This window comes from Camellia sinensis, chromosome 4 (assembly GCF_055761805.1).
Source record: "Camellia sinensis isolate YWXY chromosome 4, ASM5576180v1, whole genome shotgun sequence".
In the NCBI taxonomy this organism is placed as follows: Eukaryota; Viridiplantae; Streptophyta; class Magnoliopsida; order Ericales; family Theaceae; genus Camellia; species Camellia sinensis.
The window spans coordinates 22,019,857-22,029,045 of record NC_138964.1 but is presented as its reverse complement, the minus strand read 5'-3'; the positions used below and the strand labels follow the sequence as shown (position 1 = coordinate 22,029,045).

At 34.6% G+C, this 9,189-nt stretch overlaps 2 long non-coding RNA genes across 2 annotated transcripts; both read left to right on the top strand.

Moving 5' to 3' along the window:
• The first annotated feature begins 464 nt into the window (after nucleotides 1-464).
• On the top strand, nucleotides 465-4,330 carry LOC145824518 (uncharacterized). The gene is made up of 5 exons (XR_014366101.1): nucleotides 465-535; nucleotides 1,461-1,525; nucleotides 1,625-1,804; nucleotides 2,105-2,233; nucleotides 4,072-4,330. It is a non-coding gene; the product is annotated as an uncharacterized LOC145824518 (long non-coding RNA).
• LOC145824519 (uncharacterized) lies at nucleotides 4,331-7,770 on the top strand. Its single transcript, XR_014366102.1, has 3 exons — nucleotides 4,331-4,485; nucleotides 4,573-4,836; nucleotides 7,455-7,770. It is a non-coding gene; the product is annotated as an uncharacterized LOC145824519 (long non-coding RNA).
• Nucleotides 7,771-9,189: the final 1,419 nt, after the last annotated feature.

Below are 9,189 nucleotides of genomic sequence, written 5' to 3'. Positions count from 1 at the left end.
TGATAGGCCCCACATGCCCATCAGTATCGTTCAGTCCACGTGAACCGGCACTACAACAAAAAACATTTTTGGTGACGTTTTTTAGCAACCAAACTGAAATTAGTCGTCAATTGTATATAATCGGTGACAATATACTTGTTGGTCGCTAAAAAATAAACTATTGGTGACGAGTTGAGATTTTTTGTCGCCAAAAGGTTTGGCGCCAACTTAAATTTCTACGCGGGAGCGCCAAAAATGTTTTCGCGACCAAATTAATATATAGCGACGAAAAGTTTGGTCGTCGATTTGTAATTTTTGGCGACAGAAATAAAATAGTTGCGGAAAAGGTGAATGATACTTATGGCGACCGAAGGATTTTCGTTGCCAATAAATTAGAAATCGAAACTACGTCGTTTTGCATTTTTTCCCTTTTTTTTTTTTTTTTAAAGACATGACCGACCCTTTTGGTGAATAAACAAGTAAGACCTAAGCAACACCCAACATAATTTTTGTTCATCTCATTCTCTCCCTCAAGCGGCGCACAGCAAACACAGAGGTATGTCTCTCTCTTCCTCTCCATCTCCCTCTCACTCTCTCACATTGCCTCCTCCTCTTCTTTTTCTTCTTCGTCTCTCTTCCTCTCACTCTATCGCGCCGCCGACGGCATTTCCTCAAACGGTGCCTCCTTTTCCTCTTTTTCTTCTTTGTCTGCCTTTCTCACAGTGCTGATCGCAACCGACGACATTCTCTCTCTTTGATATTTTGAATTTATGAGACTGATTTTGGGATTGTCGCCCCTTTTCTTTCCATTGTCGCCGTCTCTCTTTTGCTCGATTGCGTCGTTGTTGGACTGCTCCGTCTCCCTCGATTGCTCGCTTCATTGCTGTAAACGTGTTTGACTTCTTCGTTAATTCAATACCGTAAAATGTGTTTGATTCCTTGGTTATTGTAGGTGTGTTTACACATTATAATGTTTGATTGCTTTGTCTCCTTACCTCCATTTCAGATTGTGTTTTTTTTACAGTGTATGTATGTTTGTATGTATGTATCTATGTATCTATGTATCTGTAAAATATAATTAAATGAAAATTAAGTTAAAAAAGTTTGAAGTTAAGAATAAATATTAAGGATTTATGTTTAATTTGTGATGTAATTGAATTAATTTATATATATATATATATATAGGGGATGGATGTTGTTTAAGTTAGAAACTATGTATATAATAATTGAATACAGAAAGAACAAAAATAAAATTAAAAGTATAATACAGAGGAAAGTGGAACAGGTCTATATAGTGTAAAATTAAAAGTATGACACAGAACAAAAAGTTGTAACTTGTATGGTTATAAACAGGTCTATATAGTGTACTTTGGAGAACACAGAGGAAAGAAAACATTTAATGAGATTGAAGAAACTCACCATTCTTATCTGCTCTTTGTGAAAGAATCCGAGGAAGAAACTAAGTCTTCTCTTCTTTACAGTTACAAGAACAGTATCAATGGCTTCACAACTGTGCTCACTCGCCATGAAGCATCAAAACTATCTGGTAAACAATACTTACAAATCTAATAAATTAATGGGTTCTTTTTGAAACTCTTTATCTGTGAGGAATGTTTTCTCATCGTTAAGAATGGGTTTTTGACAGAGTAGGAGGAAGTGGTGTCTGTGTTTTGACGTAAGCCAGGAAAGTACTCTTTGCAGACTATAAGATCATGGGAATTTATAGGTTTAGAAGAGGGAGAGAAGTCGAACAAATTGAAGAAAGATGACTTCTGGTTCAAAGCCAGATATGGCAAAGAAGTCATTGTTGGCCTCTTGGATAGTGGTAAATGCAATCCCATATTAATTACATCTAAGCAAATCATTGATATATATATATATATATATATTATCAGCAAAAAAGAAGTTTTATGGATGAATAAGCATCCTATCAAAGCAAATCCATCCCAACTAGGTTAGCACCGAAATGCAAGCCCCGACTGGAATCAATGATTAAAAGTATACCAAATGGAACTTGGTTGCATATACACAATCTTCTATGTTTTTTTTGCTATTAGAATTTTATTTTCCCTCCGTACAAATTTGAGCTCTTAAGCTTTGATAATCTTTTGAATTTCACATGTAGGGCACTCTAGTGAATATCATTGTAGGTTCTCATGTTTGGGTTGAAGATCCAGATGAAGCTTGGATTGATGGACAAGTGTCAAATATTAACGGATAGGAAGTTGAGATCCATACTCGTAATGAGAAGACGGTAAAAATATTACATCAACTGGACATTAGTTATTGCATCAATGTGATGCATTTTGGAAACTGAAGTTCATAGTTCTGCCTGCATAACCTAGTTCCAAAAAAATTTTTGCTGATCAAATTTTAGACTTTAATTTTATCACAACTTTTTTTAAGTTTGGGAATTTCTGTTTTGATTGAAAATTTGAGAAAACAAGTCTAAACTAACTGGTGGTCCTGCAGCTTTGCTTGAATTCAATGCTCCTCCATAACATATGTAATCAAATCATGTATGTTGCTTTATTTTTTGGTGTAATTCAGGTGCGAAGAGGATTTTTATGTCCTAATCTGATATTATCATTAGTTATTTAATGTTCATGTTGGTGAGAGAAAACAATGAATTAATGCAGCTATGGGCGGCTCTGTCATAATATTATGTCCTAATCTGACATTATCACAGACTTATTCTGGAATTATTCTTATCGCCATTAATCCATTCCAAAGACTTCCTCATATGTATGATGATCACATGAGGGATGATTTAACTCTAGCAACAAGTTCTAGAAGTAAGATGCATGATCTAACTCTAGTTTCATGCTTATTATTGTTTAACTCGTCAATTGGGCTAGTGCTGGTAAGGATCATGTAAAGTCCTTGAGGCTATTGTTTGAAGTGCGAATTTTGCAACAGAGGCTATATATCCAAGACAAATACATAGAATTGATGCCATGTTATGGTCATCTTCAAAATAGGTGTGATGGCACTCTGAATGTGGACACCAAATGCAACACAAAATATTATCAATGTCCTTTGTATTGACATCATGCTTCTGTTAGAGGTGCACTTGTGATTATCATGGCTTACATACATTTCTTACTTCAAAATTAACGTTAAATTAATAGAATTTAGAGTTATATTATTCATTTTGTTTTTGTCCACATTTCAATTAGCATTTTTGATAGATGGACTTACATTAGTAAAAGGAGAAAACATATGTACAAGGAGCCATATTGCCATAATGCCATCCGTGTGAGCTAGAGGGTCAATCAACATCATAGCCTAGGCCTATAGCAAAATAATGAGATCCAAGCTCTGCAAGAGATAAATAAATGAACACTTCTAAAATAAATATTATTTTAGGAACTAATCTGGTCTTCACATTGCCCTCGCTTAGATTATATGAGGAATTTGTCATATTTCAGTCTGGACTGTTATGTGGCTTTGAGAGGCCCTTTTCCAGAAAATATGACATTGGAAATTCTGTACCCCACAAAGCCAACGACTAATGAACTTTCATGATGTATTTCCTTTACTTTGTGCAATCCTCTATCTGCTATTCTTCTTAATAGAAATTTCCTCATAGTATGAAAGGGGTAATACATAAGGAGAGAATTGGCAAATTCAGAATCTTGCTTATTAGGTGGAGGATGTTGGATGGAATTTGTCTGTTTCCTCAACATCGGACATGCATTGTGTGGAATATTTTAATGTACTCGGATTTCTTTCTGGAAATAATTCTAAAAGTAGATGATGCAGGATGCAAACCTACCAACTTGAGATTTTGTGTTTCTGAAATCGTCTTTAACTTCTTAATGTTCATATGCATGATGTGATTTGCAGAAAATTTATGGTTTCTTTATGGATATCTTTTGCGGATTTGTAATTGATATACTCGTCTATCAAATGCGGTCAAATCCAGTTCTTGAAGCATTTGGCAATGCAAAAATTGTTCGAAATAACAATTCTACGTGAAATCTCTTAGTCATTCTATGAACCTACACTCTTTCAGATACATAGAAAAATGGTGCATTTTTCAAAATGTTGTTCTTAATGATGCTAACTTGATTTTAATTATTGGTACAGCCGCTTTGGTAAATTTGTTGAGCTTCAATTTGATAAGCATGGAAAAATTTCAGGAGCAACCATTAGAACTTACCTTCTTGAGAGATCTCGTGTTTGTCAAATTTCAGACACAGAACACAACTATCATTGCTTTTACCTTCTTTGTGTAGCACCACTAGAGGTAGGTTTTTCGCCTGATGTTCTTTCATATTTCAGATTCCTTAATGAAGGTCTCTTAAATTTATAGTCAATACATCTTTTTAATAGTTTCCAAATCTCATCAGGAACTTGAGAAATTTAAGTTAGGAAGTCCTAAAATGTTTCGCTATCTGAATCAAATGAAATTGCTATGAACTTATTGGTGTAAGTGATGCTCATGATTATCTCGCCACTAGGAGAGCCATGGATATTGTTGGAGTCAGTCAGCAAGAACATGTATTGCCTTGAATCCAAAAGTATTTCTACTGCATCCATTTTAGCTCAATAGAATAAAATTGGGAATAACTTCTCTGTTTCTCTCAGGATGCAATTTTCAAAGTTGTGGCTGCAATTCTTCATCTAGGTAACATTGAATTTGCCAAAGGAATAGAAATTGATTTATCTATTCTAAAAGATGACAAATCAAAATTTCTTCGTCAAACGATAGCAGAACTTCTGACATGAGACTAGATCATTGACATTTTCATGGTTTGATATCTTCCTTTTGGTGGTTGATCCTGTACAAGTAAATTTATTTCTTGTTTCAGGTGTGATGCTGTTGCACTTCAAGATGCACTACTAAAGCAGGTAATGATCACCCTAGAATAAGTTATTAAAATAGCTGAAGTACTTTTAACTTTTGTTTTCTGAACCGGTTGGCACCCTAAAATGGTTAAATAGCATCGAATGTCAACGAAACTTGACACACATGACTGACTAGGCACAAATAACTTGTAGGAAATGGCAGGACTCGAAACTGATTCCCAATTTTGAATCTAGAGCCTAATTTCTATTTGTGAAAACTTGTCCTTTAGAAAAAAAAATTCCAAATCGGTTGACATACTAAATTGTTCAAATGGAATCAGATGTCAACAAAATTTAACACATACGACTAACTAGGCATAAATGACTCGTAGGAAAAGACGGGACTCAAAATTGATATGCATAGTTAAACAAGTATGTTGACTGAAGTTATGTATATTGATTGATCCATCAATGTCTAATTGTGTTCTTGCTGGGAAATTAGGATCCAGTGAGTGTTTATACTTTTATGCATAGTTGAACAAGTAAGCTGACCGACGGAACTTGTTTTTATTGATCTATCATTGCCTAGTTATGTTCTTGACTTCTTGTTGGGGGATTAGGATACTTTTCAATATGCTTTCATGTGGATTATGTGGTGATATCATGGCGTTGTGTATACAAAGCATTTTGTCTTTTGCACTCTAATAATGCCATTATCTATAAATTACTTTGTTGATTGAGTTCTCTTTGTATGGCCTTGGACTGTCAAAATTTTCCCCGTCTATCATGTTATGTACAGAAAAATTGACAGATATTTTAATGCGACATATTATAAAAAAATGTTTCATATGTGGTGCACCCACTTAATTGTGTTTGTATTATGAAGCTACAATTTTCCAATTTAGTGTTGAGGTTTGAAAGTTCTGAAATATCCTTTTTCACATATGATTTTGTCATTAGAAAGCATCTTTAGGTTGGAAGAGAAAATTTAGCTCTTGTTAAAATAACTGGAGTGGGCTCTACTAATAATTAGCTAAATGAATGCAGTAAATTTTAGAGAATACCCCCAAACAAGCTAGATAAAAGAATATTAAGAACAAACGATGTTAAAAGGCCCCAAACATGCTAAGTAAAATTGTAAAACACAAGACTTAAAAGGCTCGTTCGGGGGTCGAAATTGCGAAATGACCACCGAAACCACTGAAACTTGGCACAGATAGCTTGTTCAAGCCTAAATAGACTTGTAGGAACAAACGGGACCTCAATTGGATCTCCGGTTAAAAAATTAGAAGGAAAATTGTAAAACACAAGACTTAAAAGGCCCGTTTGGGGGCCGAAATTTCAAAATGACCATCGAAACCACCGAAAGTTGGCATGGACAACTTGTTCAAGCCTAAATAGCCTTGTAGGAACAAACAGGACCTCAATTGGATTTTCGGTTAAAAAATTATAAGGAAAAATGTAAAACACATGACTTAAAAGGCCTGTTTGGGGGGCCAAAATTTTGAAATGACCACCGAAACCACCGAAACGTGGCACGAACAGCCTTTTCAAGTCTAAATAGACTTGTAGGAACAAATGGGACCTCTATTGGATCTCCGGTTAGAAAATTAGAAGGAAAATTGCAAAACATAAGACTTAAAAGGCCCGTTTTGTAGCTAAAATTGCGAAATGACCACCAAAACCACCAAAATTTGGCATTGACAGCTTATTCAAACCTAAATAGACTTGTAGGAACAAACGGGACATCGATTGGATTTCCTGTTCGAAAATTACAAGAAAAAATGTAAAACACAAGACTTAAAAGGCCCGTTCGGGGGCCAAAAGTGTGAAATGACCACTGAAACCACCGAAACTTGGCACGGACAGCTTATTCAAGCCTAAACAGACTTGTAGGAACAAATAGGACCTCGATTGGATCTCCGGTTAAAAAATTAGAAGGAAAATTGTAAAACACAAGACTTAAAAGGCCTGTTCGGCGGCCGAAATTGCGAAATGACCACTGAAACCACCGAAACTTGGCACAGACAGCTTGTTCAAGCCTAAATAAACTTGTCAGAACAAACAGGACCTCGATTGGATTTCCGGTTAAAAAATTAGAAGGAAAAATGTAAAACACAAGACTTAAAAGGCCCGTTCGGGGACCGAAATTTTTAAATGACCACCAAAAACACCGAACTTGGCACGGACAGCCTTTTCACGCCTAAATAGACTTGTAGGAACAAACGGGACCTTTATTGGATCTCCGGTTAGAAAATTAGAAGGAAAATTGTAAAACACAATAAAAGGCCCGTTCGGTGGCCGAAATTGCGAAATGACCACCGAAACCACTAAAACTTGGCACGAACAACTTATTCAAACCTAAATAGACTTGTAGGAACAAACAAGACGTCGATTAGATTTTCGATTAGAAAATTACAAGAAAAAATGTAAAATACAATACTTAAAAGGCCCGTTCGGGGGCCAAAATTGCAAAATGACCACTGAAACCACCGAAACCACCGAAACTTGGCACGGGCAACTTGTTCAAGCCTAAATAGACTTGTATGAGCAAACTTGTATGGGCCAACAGCACCCGATTGGACTTCCCGTTACAAAATTAAAATCAAAATTGTGAAATTCATATCGAGATATTTTTTTTTTGTCAATCTAATATTGTTTTTTCTTTTTACATGTGACAGATTGGCAATGGTGGAAAACAGTTCACACTGTATCAGAAGATTTGATTTTTGTGTTTTTGGAAATATTTTGACATAAGATTTTGGTAAATGATTTATGGATTAAATGTTTAGCATCAAAATATTTGGTTTTGTACTTTTGAAAATATTTTGACATAGGATTTGGTAATGTATTTATGGGTTTGATGTTAGTAGTTTGTAAGTACTTTGGTATGCATGATTTAGATTGTCGGAGAATTGTAATTATGTTTATAGGGATTTTTCATAGCTATTAATTTTGAATTAGTATGAATGTCTTGCACAGGTGTATTATTATTTACATTACATTTGTGTATATATTGTGCACAGCAAAACATGTGTTTTGGATTATTTTGAACAGAAAAAATATTAAAATCAAAATTTGTGTACTGAATTTTTAGTGACAGGTGGTATTTTGGTCGCTGTTAATATATTTAGCGACAACATATTGTTTTTGTCGCTAAAAGTTAGTGATTATTCCAAGAACTTTTAGCAACCAAAACTTACTCGTCGCTAAAAACGTGATTTTTAGCGACCAAATTAATTTTGTCGTGAAATAGTACTTTTGGCGACACATTTATTTGTTGCTAAAACTACATAGCCTATCCAAATTTTATCCTTTTAGCGACAAATTGTAATTTTATACCGACAAAATATATGATTTTTGGCGACCAATTTTGCTTGGTGCTAAATATCTACATACGGTGAAAATTTCTGATTTTGTCGCCAATACTTTTAGTGACAGGCCTTTGGCGACAAATATCCGATTCTTTTGGCGACGAAATTTGTACTTTTGGCGACCAATTTTTGGGTCACCAAATGTGTTTTTTGTTGTAGTGCGGAGACAAGTTGCTCCCAATTGAATAATCATATCCAACACACTCCTTTCTGGATTTTTTTTTTAATTCAATTTTCTGGGTTTTCATAGATATGGTGGATGTAAACCCATTTCAAATATTTCATCTATTTTAAGATTGTATTTGATTTATGAAATTAGATAAGAATTTAAAAAAATAAAATAAAATAGAAACTATGTGTAAATATAAGTTTGAAAATTACTTGGTAATTCGAATTTGTGTGACTCAAATGTCTTGGATTTATCAAAACGACGTTATTTTACTCCCAAAACGGCATTGTTTTGAGATAATTTGAGCCATTCAGATCATGATAATTTTCAAGCTACCAAACATTGTTGTACAAGTTTTGCCTACATTTCCCTTTCTAAATTTTACCCATATCCATTAACCAAAAGCAGATGAATGGAGATATGGCGTTGGTCTGTGGTGAGGCCTTTATTTCAATTAATTAATTTTACTCTAAACGTATTGATGCTGTAAGGGGAGAGGATGGATGAGGGATATGGCGATGGTCGGTGGTAATGGAGGGGGCCGTGGTCACTAAAAAAGAGAAAAGTTTAGCAAAGGCAGTTGGAAGAGGGAATAAGAAGGAAAGTGATCACATGGGGAAGGGTGTATGAATGGGAGTGATGAGACTTTGGTGGGGCTATTAATTTTAATGAGGTGGCTTCATTTGATTAGTTGTCCAGTATATGGCAGCGCAGTATATAATGTACTAGTAATATTAGGTATCATGAAAAAATATCATAAAAATGATAATGAAAGATTCTCTATCATTAAATTACACATAAAAAAACACCACATACTAATCATAGAATAAAAAAATTTGATAAAAAATTTCATAATATTTTTTTTCATAATTC